The sequence below is a fragment of the Helicoverpa armigera genome, chromosome 6 (genome assembly GCF_030705265.1).
Source record: "Helicoverpa armigera isolate CAAS_96S chromosome 6, ASM3070526v1, whole genome shotgun sequence".
NCBI classification, from domain to species: Eukaryota; Metazoa; Arthropoda; class Insecta; order Lepidoptera; family Noctuidae; genus Helicoverpa; species Helicoverpa armigera.
Genome location: NC_087125.1, coordinates 6,547,049 through 6,562,849, shown reverse-complemented (window position 1 = coordinate 6,562,849; position 15,801 = coordinate 6,547,049). Strand labels below are relative to the sequence as shown.

The following is a 15,801-nucleotide window of genomic DNA, read 5'->3' as shown; positions in this document are numbered from 1 at the left end:
AGGATAACTTATGAGTAACAATAATAGTATACAGACGTCTAACTAGAAGAAGTCTAGAAGTTCAAACTTCTTGGTATTTATTGTAATATTTCCTCAGATGAATAAAAATATTTTACAAGAATTTTGTTAATTGAAAAATCATACTAAAATTGTAACCATTGCTGTAATAATTAAGCCGATTAAATGCTTGCGACGCCGAAATAGGCTTCTTCCGTTTTAATAAATGGAATGGGGCCATTTATGTCGAAAGATCCCTGTTAAAACCATGATTTACAAGTGGCACAATGTTTTCAATCGCAGCCTGGGGCTGAGAGATGATCACTTGGGGGACTGCGACGATAGATATATCTACTCGAAGAGTTGCATTTAAATGAATTCGAAATGGACGTTGCAAAAAATACAGCCACTGGCTACATCGACATGTTGGTTTACATACGTTTTATTTTACGGTTTATATGTCGAATAAAATGTGAGTAGGTTCGTACATTCGGAACAACAACTGTTAACAAAGACACGCGCGGACATCGCCTTAACGTTGCTATTAAGAATGTAGCCAAAAGTTAAAACGCGTCCCAAGAAACCCTCCGGTTTTTCTTCCAGATTTACCCAAAACGATTTTTATTTATTCTAACAAACCGAGGGGAAAAAGTTTAAGGATTATAATGAGACGGAGGAAGCTATCTCGATTTATTTTAAGCGCAAAGACGGAGAATATTTTTTTATGGTACCGATAAAAGGAAAATAATTTGTTGATCTGAAGAACCGGTCAGCGAGCTTAAGCGTGATTATTTAGATGAGGAAAACAGTTTTACTCTTAAATAATAATATGTTTATTTATGTAGGTAAACTATTGGGCACTCTTCCGAATAAATAACTCAATATAAATGGAAATTGAAGGAAAATAACTTGAATGATTTTTATATCTTTATACAAATTAGTACGTAAGTACGTACATACATAGATGTTCTTGATTTGATTAATTTCTTGTCTAAACTTAAGGGATTCTAGAGTCAGAGTGGACAATGTTGTCCTAACAGTACATTGTTACGACTTAAAGATTGCGTCATTGTGCGGAACCCCGGGAGTTTATACGCACATGACTCACAAATGAAGTGGAAATATTGTCGCCTATGAACTTGGGGCGAAAGGTTGACAGGATATTACGGTATAAAGTTTTTATTTGTGGATACGGGTCAACGTCATAAAAACATAGGCTATTTGAATTTTATTCGGGCTCGCCATATGTTAATGGTATTTACTTAACAATGCATACGCGATAAATGCGTGAGCCGGGAGCCTATCATGAATTTATGCGTATCAGCTGACCGTGTATCATAAAGCATTATGTAGATTTAAAAATGGATCCGGAGCCTATATCGAGGTAAGGTCCCTCGGAAGTCATTTTATTATCCTAAACGACTTAGAAAAAGGAACACAGTGCGGGAACGTCGGCAGCTGAAGGAATCGTTCAATTCACGTGCGCAGATGTAGGGTCGTAGGGTGGCAGGCGCTCCGGACCTTGGGCTAATCACAGCCACGACCCGCATTTAAATGTCTTTTTCTCTCTTGTAAATATACGTAATGTGGAAACTTCGGCGAGTGCCCGACGTGAGTACTTGTGTAGTGTTGTGTTCGTAGTGGACCCTTTTCGACGTAGGTACGCGGTGACACGTGGCTCTCATATTTCACAATGTTTCCCTGACCCTGTCGCCAGGATTCGTTAGAAATTGATTGTGTAGACATGTGGCACACTATAAATTGTCCATTTCAAGGGAATACGTGTATTAGGTTGTGTTGGCGTCGCGTTGCCGTATCGCGTCATCGTAAATCATGGACTAGAATAATCAGACGTCGCTCGGGGCCGTAATCTGTTTAAGCTTCTCGTCTCTATCAGCGTCTCCGGGAGACAATAGCTAGCTTTAAGTTCTAGTATTCCATCTATAATCTGCAATAGAATTCATGCGATGCAATAAATGTTGAAGTAAGCGGCTCTCAGTCGCAGCGTTGTGTTAGTTCGCACGCTCTGAATACTAATTCGGAGTATTTATGTACAATGAAATAGTGCGTGTTGTAACTGCTGAAATGTGAGATGGATTATATTATCGTTAATGGTGTAACGTGAGGTCGATATTTAGGAATGGGCTAGAATATTGTGTCTCCGGGCCACGTACCAATTTCAGCATATTGCAGCCAGCTGGTGGTGGTGAGACGTGGCGCGGTATTTACACACGCGACGCGCATACTGATCAGCCTGGACCGCGAGGTGCCTTAAGATAACGATTTTCTCATCTCACCATAAATTGCAACCAATTAATCAAAAATATTCAACACAAAAATCTGAAATTCCCACAGGTTCCTAAACGCAAACTAGTTTTATAAAAAAGTTGGCGCTTTTGATATATCTCTAAATCTGTAAATCACTTTGATAACGAACGATCGATAGGGACTCGTGGATATTTTAAATGTTTAAAAGTGTAGAATGCTTTTTTATTCAGATTTATCTAGCTCGGTCCAAATATATTTTTTTAGCACACACACTTTTATATTTTTATACCTTAGTAAAATGCTGAAATGCCTACATAAATAATTCCGTTAATAAAAAAATATAAAATGGTACACGCAGCAAAGTTTATGTGTTTTCATACATTTCTATTATTCAAAGCTCAATACATTTTTGTTGCGGCTTTTGTCTGTCCACTTTATATCTTATTTAGAGCCGAAACGTTCTGTAGGTCATAACTTTTGTATTAGAACGTAGTAGGCACGTACAAACTATCGCTTCTGATTAACGGTACAGAAAATGTCGAAGTGGAATCTAGTAATGTACCCAATAATATTACGTTTATTTATAAAGAAACCTTATTTTACTTACAACATTAATCTTTTGAATAAAGTAATTCGGTTTAAGTATAAGGTACATAAAAAATACATGGAGCGTTTCCATGCACTACCAAGTAACCTGAGCAGAAAAAAATACGACGCAATTTTTATAAAGTCTTAAATCTCTTAAAATACAACAGCTAAGTTGTTTTTGTGGTTGTGTAAATATTGGTTCAACAGAGTGTAAGTATGCAAATCTAAATTGAGACGATTCGAATTTTATTGAACGCCGTGCGCGGTCAAAAGTCATGATCAATTTTGTCACGCATAATGGGCTTTCCCGGAGTCGAAAATGTCGATGCGGCTGTAAACGTGTATTTCCATATTATCCTCCATTGCGGGTAGTCAGAATAGCAATTTTCAGCGGTCCTTTCGGGGTGCATTTAGCTAAAACGTGTTCGGTATTGGGAATTACAGTGTCGCATTAAATTGTTGTCACTTTGCTCTTTAAAACCAACAGACCCTGTTCTTAGATAAACAGAAATATAATTTTATGTATTTCTACAAATACGTACCTACAATATAAGCTTATGCACGCGTTTCGTAAGTCTTAGACATAATCCTGTAGCTATGGCAACGGTTAGGTGCTTAGATGCTGAGCAGTGAACGGAGTGCGTAATATGCAGCTATATCAAACAAGAGCCGAGTATTAAACATATAACCGTGGCAGCCACTGCACTAATATTGATTCCTGAGCTCGAATGCACGAATATAATCTCGAATACTCTATTACCTAAAACCAAGTTCCGCAGGCATCAGACCATGAAGTCCCAGGTTTGCTCTCACGCGGGTAAATAGATATTGTGGATATACATTTTTAGCTCTCGTCCTGGTTTTGGTATTGTGTAAAAGCTAGTCCACCGTTCTTTTTTCAAAACAAGAGTATTCATTTTTGAGCTCTTTTCTGAAAACTCTTCTATTTTGTATTCAAGTCGCGATTCCACGTAAAAAGAATCCAGATGAGGTGTTTCTAAAAAAAACTTGTTAATCCACTCAAACGTTCTTAATTAGCTTCAATATTTAGTAGATATTAGAATCTATTTTATATTTACCAGCGCTGTTATTGAAACAACACAACAAGAAGATGGATGTTTGTGTTCGTTGAGCTAATCTCGGTATTCCGAGAACACAGAATCACGCTACGTAGTATACTAAGTAACAGAACATTAAATCGAATATTTTGATCCGGGCAAAATTGTCTGATATTTTCTCTTCGTGAGCTGTCGAATTCTAACGTCTTTGTAGAAAATTTCTAGCTTTTCTCAATAAATCAATTAGGCGAAGCGTATTCTCATAGATAGTGAAGTGTAATGTTAGTTGGAAACGTAATTAGGTCCTCGGTTGAGCTCATGCTTAATTGATTGGTTACGACGTAAGCTTTGTATCAATCAACACCAGACATTTGATGTTATGATCTTAATCTCATTATTATGCAATACAAGATAATCGTCGGATAATGTAATTAACATAATAATATCCTGATAGGTAACCGCAAAGCTGGCTTAATACGAACGGATATTTGCGGATTTGTTAATCCAACAGATTTTATTATTCGTTTACTCTTATAATCGTGGTCTGTGGCAAAGTTTTGGGTTTTTGGCTATGCCTTGTATGTGGTTACATACATATATGGAAGTGTTTTCGTCGACGAAGGAAGCAGTTTTAAAGTCGAAATTTTCATAGGTAATTTAAGTATTCAGAAAGTAGTTTTATATTTCAAGCATTTGGATGACGAAAAGGAAAACGTCGTCCTTAAATATTAGTACAAAGGAGTGCTCGATCTATTTTTAGACGCTGGTTGTTCTATGTTATTTTCATTTTTTATGTTCAGTGACTTGTGCTCCTGATTTCTTTTAGGAAAATTATCTCAGCGATTTACTTACGATAAAAGACACTCCTTTGTTTACGGTTTGTCACTGCTTTTGTTTCCGACACGGAAACTATGTATATCAATTGCAATAGTTCAACGTTTGAGGTTACAACAACAGTTTGATAAGGGAATTGCCAAAACAAAATAACTTGTTCTATAGACACGAATACATAGTTTTATTAACAGATTTAAAAAATATATTTTATGACTTACCAATTTGGATTCGATACGTTTAAAATCCTGTACCTTGTTCAGTAAAGCTGCTGTATTACGATCTATATAAAATTTTATTTTTTAAACGAACAAACCAACTACCATCAAATTTTATTTTTTAACCCGATGGTCTCCTTGGGTCCGTGTTTTGCGGTGTTCTCATTCGACCCCTAGTTCCCTGGGTGACTGTTATCGTTTATTTATGCGACTGTTTTAATTAGACTTCCTGATTGTTTGTTTACTGTTATATTTTGAATTAAGAATCAGCGTCTTAATTAAATAAAGCTGGAGTTTTTTTCGAGCAGAGAAAGTTTTTTTCGTGAAATTGGACGCTTCGTTAGTTTCGGCGTAACATCTAGGCGACATAAATTGCCTCCGTGGAGTTTAGTTAGTGTCGACAATGCGAGCTCTGGACTGAGATGTTCGAGCCAGTGCCGGCGCTGGGGCGGGGCTTTGTTGCTATAAGTCGTCTATTTCAACTATTTCCAATTACTTGGGCTTAGAGAAGCTGTGCGATGTCGCCAAGTGACAAAGCAATATTCCGCTTGGCGGGCGGCGGGAACTTGGTGGCCTACATTTAACGTTGCGCCCTCGGGAATTCGTGATGAGGACGCGCCCGAGTGCACTGCCTGCTGAGGATTACTGTCAGCTCCTATTAAATATTGCCCTTTACTAAACAATCTGTGCCGAGTGCTACTCTCTGATTGCATTTCACTTGTAATTAGCTGGCAATATGCACCAAATTGGATGTAATGGTTTTCACAGTAGTTTTTATGGGGTTTCTGCTTTTAGTTGTAGCTTTTGTTGAGAGGTAGGGTTCTTGTTATCACATTGCCTGTGTATAGAGTACCTACTCTACTATGTATCACATTGCATGTGATAAAAATTGTTCTCACCAAAACACAGTTTCAACTGTCCTACTATATTTACTAGCCATAATAATAACATAGAAATCTGACTTTAGAATACTGTTGTTTAGAACAGGGACAGTCGAGATTTTAACGAGAGTAAATTAATTTAAGCTAAATTCCAAGGAAATAATGTTTAGGTAATAATTGATTGCCTATTTTAACGTTGTAATTTAATAGATTGAATTGAAGGGATATTGTTTAAAATGCCAGTTATCTCAGGGTCGTTATGTCATTGTATCTGTATATCTGTAATATCACAACGTTTCAACTGAATTTTCCTTGTCGTTACTACAGCTTTTCACGAGACGAATTCGGGTAATTTGAAAGATTTTCAGAGAAGATGCGGCAACGCGGAGCGAAATGCGAAATTTCTGCTAAATCGTCAAGTCGAGACGAGCGGGTTTATAGGCGCCATAAGTTTCAGGAATCACTCGCCGGCCGTCATAAAAATCACTTCACCCCATCTCGTTTGTGAATATTAAAGCTCGCCCGCTCTTAACGTAACGTGTGTGGTGACATTCATTACTCCACTGATTACATTCTAATGATATTTTGATTGTGCAAAAATATTCAAGTTGAATTTGTAGGCTATAAAAGGGAGATACAGAAAGCTATCGCCGTCCGGGCGTAAGTTTAATTAAAACAGAGCATCGCTCGTCGGGCCAACCGTTCAGAGCGGACGGAGCGCTGCGCTCCAATACTGCCTACCGAGAGATGCTTCTAAGCGACTCTAATTAAAAACACTATAATAATTAATTGGAAACATTTGCATTAATGATATCTTTTTGAATGGTTTGTCTCCACGTTTCCCAAACTAAGATAACAAATAGGGCCACTGTCTGCTGCATAGATATTATGTTTTTGAATGGAATAAATAATATCTTGAACTTCTGCCAAACGAACCAACTTTAATAGTTGTTTCGAATTTAGTGGAAATCCTTTAAAAGTTAAAAGGTTGAACTTTTCTTCAGTTATCGGGCACTTGTTTCAAGGAACTCGTGCGAACTGATCGCATCGCTTTATACAGATAGGTGAGTTTGAAAGTTGACTAAGCAAGAGAATCTACAAAAAGGTGGTCGTAGAATGCCGACAGAGTTGAAAATTAGAAGTGTTAAAGTTTGCGGTCTCCAGGCACCATTAGTTATTTTAATTGGCGTTTAAAATGCCCATTCAAAACTAGGCAGACAGGTAATAAATGAAGGATTTAGATAGTCACTCTGGGAATAACATCTGTTAAAGCCTTTTATTTAGTGAAACCCAAACACATTGTAACTTGCTTGTAACTGGATTCAGCTGAATGATTGAATTCAGATATTCCTCCGCTGAAGTATTCGGTTCGCCGCGGCCGCTATTTCTTTGTCTGGGCTCGTAGTAAGTAACCGTTTCAGTGGGTTATTGTCAGTGAGGCTGGAGGAGAGCGTATCAGTATTGGGCGTGGCGTCATGAGTAATGGAACTTTGAGCTCGCATGAGGAGGGTCCACTTATGTCACGAGAAATGCTATGATTGATAATACTACCTTCAGTAAAAACACTGCTCTTTTGTAGCGTAACGATCCCATTCATATATTTTATAGATAAATATTTGTAGTAACGAGCACCGCACCGATCTCTGCGTGAAGGTTTCGTGGTCGGGATATAACAAATAGTAAGTTCAGAGTATATCCGAATAATTGGGAACCGAATTGTAATTTTCCGATAGATGGTAGCAAATAAAGCGATATTTGATTTTAATGTGAGTGTAGGAAGGTGTGAAGCTAATAAGCAAGGCCGCGAGCCCGCCGGGTAAATTAGCTAATGTTGAAAGTTTTCAAGGCTTAGTTAATTACCTACTGAGGTTCAGGGGGCAGCGTGTGCTCCGATGAGCGCGCGCCTACGTAATGGCTTGTGAAGAGGGGCGTGTAAGATGCCGTTACACACAAGTTACCAGTAAATACGACTTTTGAACTAATGCAGCGTTTCGTCAACTTGAGAGGCGAAAGTTATTGTTGTACCATTTGGGGCGAACTTTTCCGTGTTGTGCTCGTCGCGAAAATAAACTCAGCGGAAGTACTTTTATTGTTTCAAAATTGAGTTTGTCAAAACGACCGCGCTGCAAATTCTTGGAGTTTATTACGTTGAGTTCATCCATAATTTAAAACTTAGATTTAATAGTTTTATATTTAACTTTTACTTTAAATTAAATCTTAGGAAACTTCAACATAAAGTGTTCTGAGAAAAAGTATCTAGATGGTGATTTCTTTACTGAAACTAAGTTGCCTGTTGAGAATCTTGCGTGAATTATTTTATGAATCAACGTCTTTTTTTTCAGTAGGTAAAATGTCAATAACATTTTGCTGGTACCTGTTTTCATGACTTGCCAAAGTTGTCTATGTATTTGCCATTAAAAAGCCCTACTTGTTATTCTCATTATATCATATACAAATATAATCTTCGTGAAATTACTGCGTGCGCACTGCGTACCGCCAAAATATGAATCTCGTTTCATTTAAAGGTGTTAGGTAGATAGCTGTGAGGCTACCTACATTTTAGGATGTGATAAAAATATATATTTTTAATAAAGTTTTACGAGCAGCTTGAAGTATATTTCCTTCTTTATTATTTTAAATTATTCATGTTGTCTGACGGATACTGTCCGTTTTGGCAAAAATACTTTCCCTCTAATATATTTATAAATTAACGTTCCAACTTGTGAACAACTTGGTTTGTGAGATTTTCAGGAGTGAAATTAGGGGAATGTTTAAATTCTTGAACGTAAACGCAAAGCTGAAGTGGTTGGAAGCTTCGCTAATTAATGAAGTAGCACCACACCGCTGTGTCGGCGCCGAGAATACTAATACCCGAGATATTATTGTCCTAACGCGACCACTACATTACATGGCCCTGCTTAAAAATATTCACATTTTATTTAGGGCAAAGAAAAAACACAATTTGACAAGAACAAGTTGAAAGAACACAACAACAAAACAGAAAAAAAAAAAACTTAATTCCTATAATAAGTTGAATGCTAACGTTCTGCTTTGAGTTTTACAGTCATTCAAAGCGGCACACTTAGCCAAAAGCAGCATAATTGCAAAGGACATCTCGTAGATTCATTATTACAATCTGCGAATGATATAAGACAGACCGCCTGAGCCACTGAGTGGCTATCCAACGAGTATTTTGTACGGCTAATATTAAATTAATAGGAATGTTTGTACCAGCAAAATGTTCATTAATTTATACGGAACGTAAAATTTTAACACCTCGCAATCTCTCCAAGAATCAGTTAATTTTGTTGAAATTCGCAGTTTACTTGCCGCAGCAGGTGTTAAAATAGAACACAACTGGAGTGTCTTCAGTTTAGCCACTTCCCCGCTAGCAGTTTCAGCTCACGTGCACTTGTAATGTACTACGTAACTGATATAGCGTAAGTTAAAGCGATCCCAACAGATTCAGCGTTTTATATTGAACGTAATAGCGGACGGGATACCATAGCAAAGCGGAATATTTGTGATACGATAAAAATACTTTGTTTAGACGCTTTTTCCTATAGTAAACACTTTTATATGGAACCACTTTTGGCTACTCTACTGCCCTCAAATAACGACGGACAATTATTATTGTAATTCCCCATAGACTGTCCGAATGAAAGGAAGATATACATATAAACATACGTTGTTTATTGTCGTACAAAACATTAGTGGAGGGGGAAGAGTTATTGTGTCGGTCATAGGCCGTGATTTAATATTGCTATTACGGGATACTGTGTTGCAATTTTAAATAAAGCTGTAATAAATCCTAAGCGCTGCGCTGCGACCTACTGCAATTGAAATGAAAAACCGTGAGATGTACTTTATGCAAATATCGTTACTATATTTTGCTCCTACAAATAAAGCAACTACTCTACTTTACTTTTGGAGACATAAAAAGCGAAAGTTTTGTAATTTTAATTTTAAAGGTGTAGTAATATTTTACCGTGAAAACTATCCGCTTTGTGCTGAACTTTTCAAAACTGTTCTTCTTATTACAAAGTACTGTTAAATTGAGAACTTAAAACGCAGTACGATGTTCTGGCTATTTTTAGTACCGTCGGAATACACAAAGGTAAATATAAAATGCTCGGCTTTTATTAGATTTTTCAGTGTTCACTCGACTGAACAATGTTATTGGTTTGCTATCGCTGACTCGCGTCTGTCTATATGTGACATGTGTTTGACCGATGTGAGGCAAAAAAAACATTGTATAGAGAAATCTCCTGAAACATTTTTGTCGGTTAATGTTTTTTAGAAAGCTAACAATCGAACCTTTAGCCATTTATAAAAACTGGCCTAGTCCGATGATGTAAAGTTTACCTTGATATTAGTCAGCGTTTTGTTTTTAAACTGTATTCGACTGGTGCTCTTGGACAGGTAACGGAAAGCCTCGGAACTCGCACTTGACAACCTTTTTAAAACACTTGGTCGAAATGTTCGTCGTAAGCAGGTGTACCAATAAACGCTGTCTTCGCAAGCTTTTCAGCTCACGTTCCTGGCAAGTCGTAACACCAAGGCACTCTTATATGAAATACCGTCTTTATGGTTACTTATTGCTACGAATATGATCGCCATACAGAACATTTATACATTTTTTTGTACGTTTTTCTGTTGCCAAGACGGGTTTTATTGGTTGTAACCATAAAATACATTGTAACTACACATGTAATGTCGCGTGCAGTAAATATGTAATGGCATCGGATTCGTGGTCATCGCAACACTCGTTATTAGTAAATATATTGTACTGATTTCAATTTCTGTTTATAAAGACCCTTTTTAGTAATACGGTCAGGTTCTTTGATGTGTACATGAAGGCCGATTTTCAAACTGAAACGTTTTCCCTTACTGGAATCACGTAGTCTTCTTGCCCACTGTAGGATAAATATAGAATTAGAGGGTAAAGTCAGTAACGGAGGATAGGTCGCTGTAATGTGGTTGTTAGGGTCGGGTAGATTGGGGATACGTTAGATTAATTGAAGTCTTTAAAACGTGCTCTCTCTGTTTAGAAAGTAAGTAGAAGTTTTATCTCGGAATACGTAATTAGTATTGAGTAGTATGGCTGAGCTCAAACCGACTTACATACGTCGGGCGTGACTCAACTAAGCGGTTGATATACTTGTAAGCTCCTCGTCGAGTCAAAGCGCTTAAACAAGTAAAATATGAGCGGTTTGTGTATGAATTGCGCTACTGAATTGTTGAATTTTCTGCTTGCTTTTACAATTCTCTATGCGAGTGAGCTAAGTCGCGGTGGAGGCGAGGTGCATTAAAATAGCCTCCACGAGTGATACGTAAATGATACCTTTTAGATAGCCTTGTCCTCATCTTTCTGTCTGGTTCGTTTATTTTTACTACGTGCTAAATTGTAATTTTTGGTAGCTCTTGTTGACATGAGAAATATATTTTTTACATTTATAGTAGATATGTATCTGTACATAGGACAGATTGCACGACTACGTAAACAATATTCATTAAACCGCTTATTCTCGTATATAGGGGTTGAGCTGCTTTTTACATAGACATTGACGTATTATAATTACTCTTTGGACATGAGGGCCGGATCCGTCTTCGTAATTCTCCCAAAGGTGTATTAGAATTTTACGGTGGCGATTGCATGTTTCCGTTAGCCCACATGCTACTTACGGATTTTATGCAGCGACCATAAAACGTATGTTTGTTCCGAGAGTCTTAAAACTTACACACTTAATGCAGGAACACAAATCCTTTATATGGCTTATATTTTTGGTGTATTTCCACTTGTATTTCGCTAGTATTCCCGAAAGGTAGCTGCGCAAGTTTCGCAAGTCAAGTTATAAGTCTCATCACTCATAATGTATCGTGTACCTACCTTGACCTGAATTTGTTGGGGTTTTTCTCGTGGTTGTTATTTACCTCAGTAATAAGGTCCTTAGTAAAAGTTACTCCTGAAATGGCGTAATCTAGGGATACCGAAGTGTTGACAATTAATAATACATACACCTATAAGTTTTCGTGTGCCTAATTTATGTTTTGATGCATTCGTTTGTTATGAAGAAATAGTCGCTCGTAAAAATGTTCATTTTAGCTATGTAATGCACACATACATTTGCTGTGAAAGCACCGGGTAGCATGTTTTGTTCCTCTCTCATTCCGAGAACGTGTACTGTCTGAAACTATTCCGTGTAAGTTCAGTCTTGTGCGAGAAAATATCATAAACAACTGAAGAAAACTTATTAAAACATGAAAATAGTTGTTGTCGTACCGAAAGGTAGGTCATGGGTGATTTATTCGTAGGCGTCCAGATGATAAATAGGTACACAATGTAAGTGGTAATTTATAGATATGTGATAAATCAAAGCGAGAGTCTCTGGGGCACAAGCATGCGAAGGTGAATGAATCAATCATGATAAATTATGCCGTGTGCTGGCGTCGAAACGTTCATGCGAGGACTAACTCAGTTTGGACGTAAAAACATTGCCATTTTGATGCTTAGCAAAAATCTATACTACTTTTTATGTACCATGACATGAATTTTAATGAAAAAATATTTAGGATGGAAAAGCGCTGTTAATATACTTTTCAACAAAAATGTTTGATGTATAAAAAATACCTATATTTTATCGAAACGGTTGCAGCCATGAAATTCGTTTTTGCTCTATTGGTGCCTAGAGAAGAATAAAATAAAGTTGTTGCAGTGAGAAATACAAAGAAATAGTTAGTGGTGAGGTCCCTGGCGGCGTATGCCGTCGACAGGTGTGGAGCGCGGCTAATGTGCGCGTGACTACCCAACAATGACTTGGGGGAAATGATATAACTTTATTTTCGTGCGGTTTTTCTCAGCAAACTTTGTTACTATTTATGTAACGTTTGCTATTGTTTTGTTAGTGACAAAAACAGTTTTTACTAGTATAATGAGAAACGCCCATCTCTACAAACTTTTAGAGTAAATAAAGCTCCCATATTAGGGAACACAGTAAGATCACAGGTGCAATGTATAGCACTACTGAAATATTTTATGTGCCCGTTACAATCACACTGGCAGCTATACTTCAGTTACCCTATAGCAATTTCGCTTAACGGCAAGAAGACGTAGGTATGGTGATACTTATTCCCCGGACGTACTCTACTGCTGCAGAATTTTGTAGATAATTCCGACTCCTAAACAGATTTAACACTGAAAAATAGCTCGCAATATGTTGCATTTTACACGCAGTGGCAGTCTTTAATCTGGATACTTTGGTGCACCTCGAAGGGAGCTCACGGCGGGATCAATTCCAGGTGCGCTGCAGTCGCGGACCAGTTTCCGCTCAAAATGAAAACTCACGCCAACGAAACACGTACATATTGTTTATAGGAGACACGTAGCTTATTTGGTGCCAAGCGCTCGCCATGACGACTCGAGTGTGCTCACGTATACAAACTTGAGCTTATCTAGTTTCATACATCTGTGATGAAGGAAGCGTAATTTGAATGCCCCACATGCTTGTCATGATTGCATCAGTCAGGAAATTTTAGTGTTACAGTGCAGACGCAGACTAAAATTTTCATTGGACGGAATGTATACCCGGATAGCTACTTAGTTCTTTGAAGTCCTTATCTGTCCTTATCTGTCCTCTCCCTCCATTGGCAACGCCTACGTGACGGCATCCGCATGAAAAAAAGATGTAGCTTGTACGTTTATTTGCAGTCATGAATAACTTTAACGCGGCGCAGTATCAACGTAAGCTGTCTACTAAATCTACACTAACTTCACCGACTACATACAACTTATTTCTTAAATACATTTCTCGCGAATATCAACAAAGAGGAACTCGTATTACTGAACGTTTCAGGGGAACAGGCGGCGTGACTGACGGCGCCTGACGTAAAGTGTTGTTCACTGAGATTGCTACAAATCGCTTCCTGTTATATTGACATTGTTCTTGTGTCAATGTTTTTTGTTCACACACCAAAAATGCCTTCATATATGCGACTGAAAACCAATATTAGGGGCGTTTTGTGTGACGTGTGGCGTGGTTACATGCCAATGTTTGGTCTATTACGGATTTATTCCGCTTGTGATGTTCTGTGGCAAAAATGTATTTGAGAAATAAGCGTGTATTTATAGTACCGTAGGGCCACGTGTAGGTGATTAATGGTTTTGTTTTAGCAAAATTGGTCCAAAACAAACTCAATTTATTATTTGCGTCTTTTTGCTGTGTCGTCGCTCGAATGTGGAGTAGATAAGTATCCATAATGATGCGTAACGGTTGATAAGTTGCCAGGTTTTCAGTCAAATTCCGATCAATTTTATTCGTTACTTCTCGAATATTGCGTGATGTTCATCGGGTGGAACTGTCCTTGTCTGCGTCTGCCAACATAACATGGAAATCAAAACAATCTTGTTCCATTCTATCTTCCCACTCATCTTTCACTTTTTTGTGGACAAGCTTACTTCTGTTTTTGTTCCGTTTCGGCGCTATATTTTAGCGACAACGCATTTGGATCTTTTGCGTAACCACATTCGTAACACTCGAGGCGCAGATTTCCTTTCCTTATGGTTTGTTTATAGACGTAAGTTTTTATTGTAATTCCGCACGCAGGTGGCTTACATACTCGCTATTACGCAGGGATTTTCCCTTAAAACCCCTACGAATTACAATTTTATTCATGGTCATGAATAATTGCTTGGTTATAGATACGCTTGCCTTCGCCGATGGCATAAAACGGTTAGAAGGTTTTGTCGCATCGCTGAACCTAAGCTACATCCAACCCACGCTGGAAAACGATTATTTGAAGAGAAAAAAAATGTCGATTGCGGAATTGCATTTATTCCGTTGCAATTGCGTCGCAACGAGCGGTTATTTTCTTAGGCAATTCCGATTATCTTTGCGGGGCGGATCATTAGGGGCCATCCGGAGCTTAGCGCGACATTGCGGATTATGCTTCCATCTAGTACATGAAGATAGTTTTTAGCTCCTTCTTTCTGTAGATTATCTCCTTTATTAGGTCCGTTTTGTTCGTTGGCTGTTTTATTATTTTCGTAACGTCAGCAATAATGTGGGTAAGTGGTCCGAGGCGGCGCGTTATGACTGTCCCGTAGAGATATTGTTTGGCATTGAACTCGGGATCTATTTGTGATGGAATGGGGGTTTTCGTATTTGTTTCCGTTTTTCTTTTTATTCCCGGTCCCTGGTTCAGTTATATAGGCGAGGCTCTATCGGGGTTTTATTTTATATGATTTTTTCGGAGTGCTGGAATATCCCAACGCTACCGACGATGTAGATAGTAAAAAACGAAAAATGGCTTAGTGAATTTTAAAAATATATTTCTATACAAATAAAGTCCATGCTGGGTACGTCAAAAATTTTGAAAGGTGTCATGTGTAGAATAAACAAGAGTTGCCTAATTGCAAGTTGCACATAATTCTGTAATTAAACTAATTAACGATTTCCCAGTAATAACGTTCGTGTTTTCCCCTGAATATATGAAGCTCGTTTACAACCGACAAATTACGGCGGGGAAATAAAAGCTATTGAAGTTGTAGTGGTTTCAAATATATTTATGTACTGTTTTAAACAACGGATGTTTAGTAACAATGGAAAATGTATGTTGTATAAAATAGTATTCATTGGAACGTAGGCATTTGGTGACGGCGATTCAAAAGCTTTCACCGCATATAATTTATTATCATGTTTTGCTCGACTACCAGCTCTATAAATAAAGAGTAAGCACTTAAAAGCTACGCAGAGTGCTTGAATAATACTATGACTGGGAGTAGTATTGAAATAACCCTTTTTAATTTTATTTGCAAAGCCTTTTACTTAATAAAAATAATTATTCGCAGGAAATATTGGAAAATTGTATTAAACATGATTGAAGACCATTTATATTTAAACAGTTTTATTTTTAAATAATGGTTCAAACATCTAAGTTAGTTAAAGTTTAGAAAAAGATATA

At 37.6% G+C, this 15,801-nt stretch overlaps 1 protein-coding gene across 7 annotated transcripts in view; it reads left to right on the top strand.

The window, feature by feature from the left end:
- Positions 1–15,801, top strand: part of LOC126053490 (neural-cadherin) — a 254,021-nt gene that overhangs the window by 57,615 nt on the left and 180,605 nt on the right. The window lies entirely within an intron of this gene.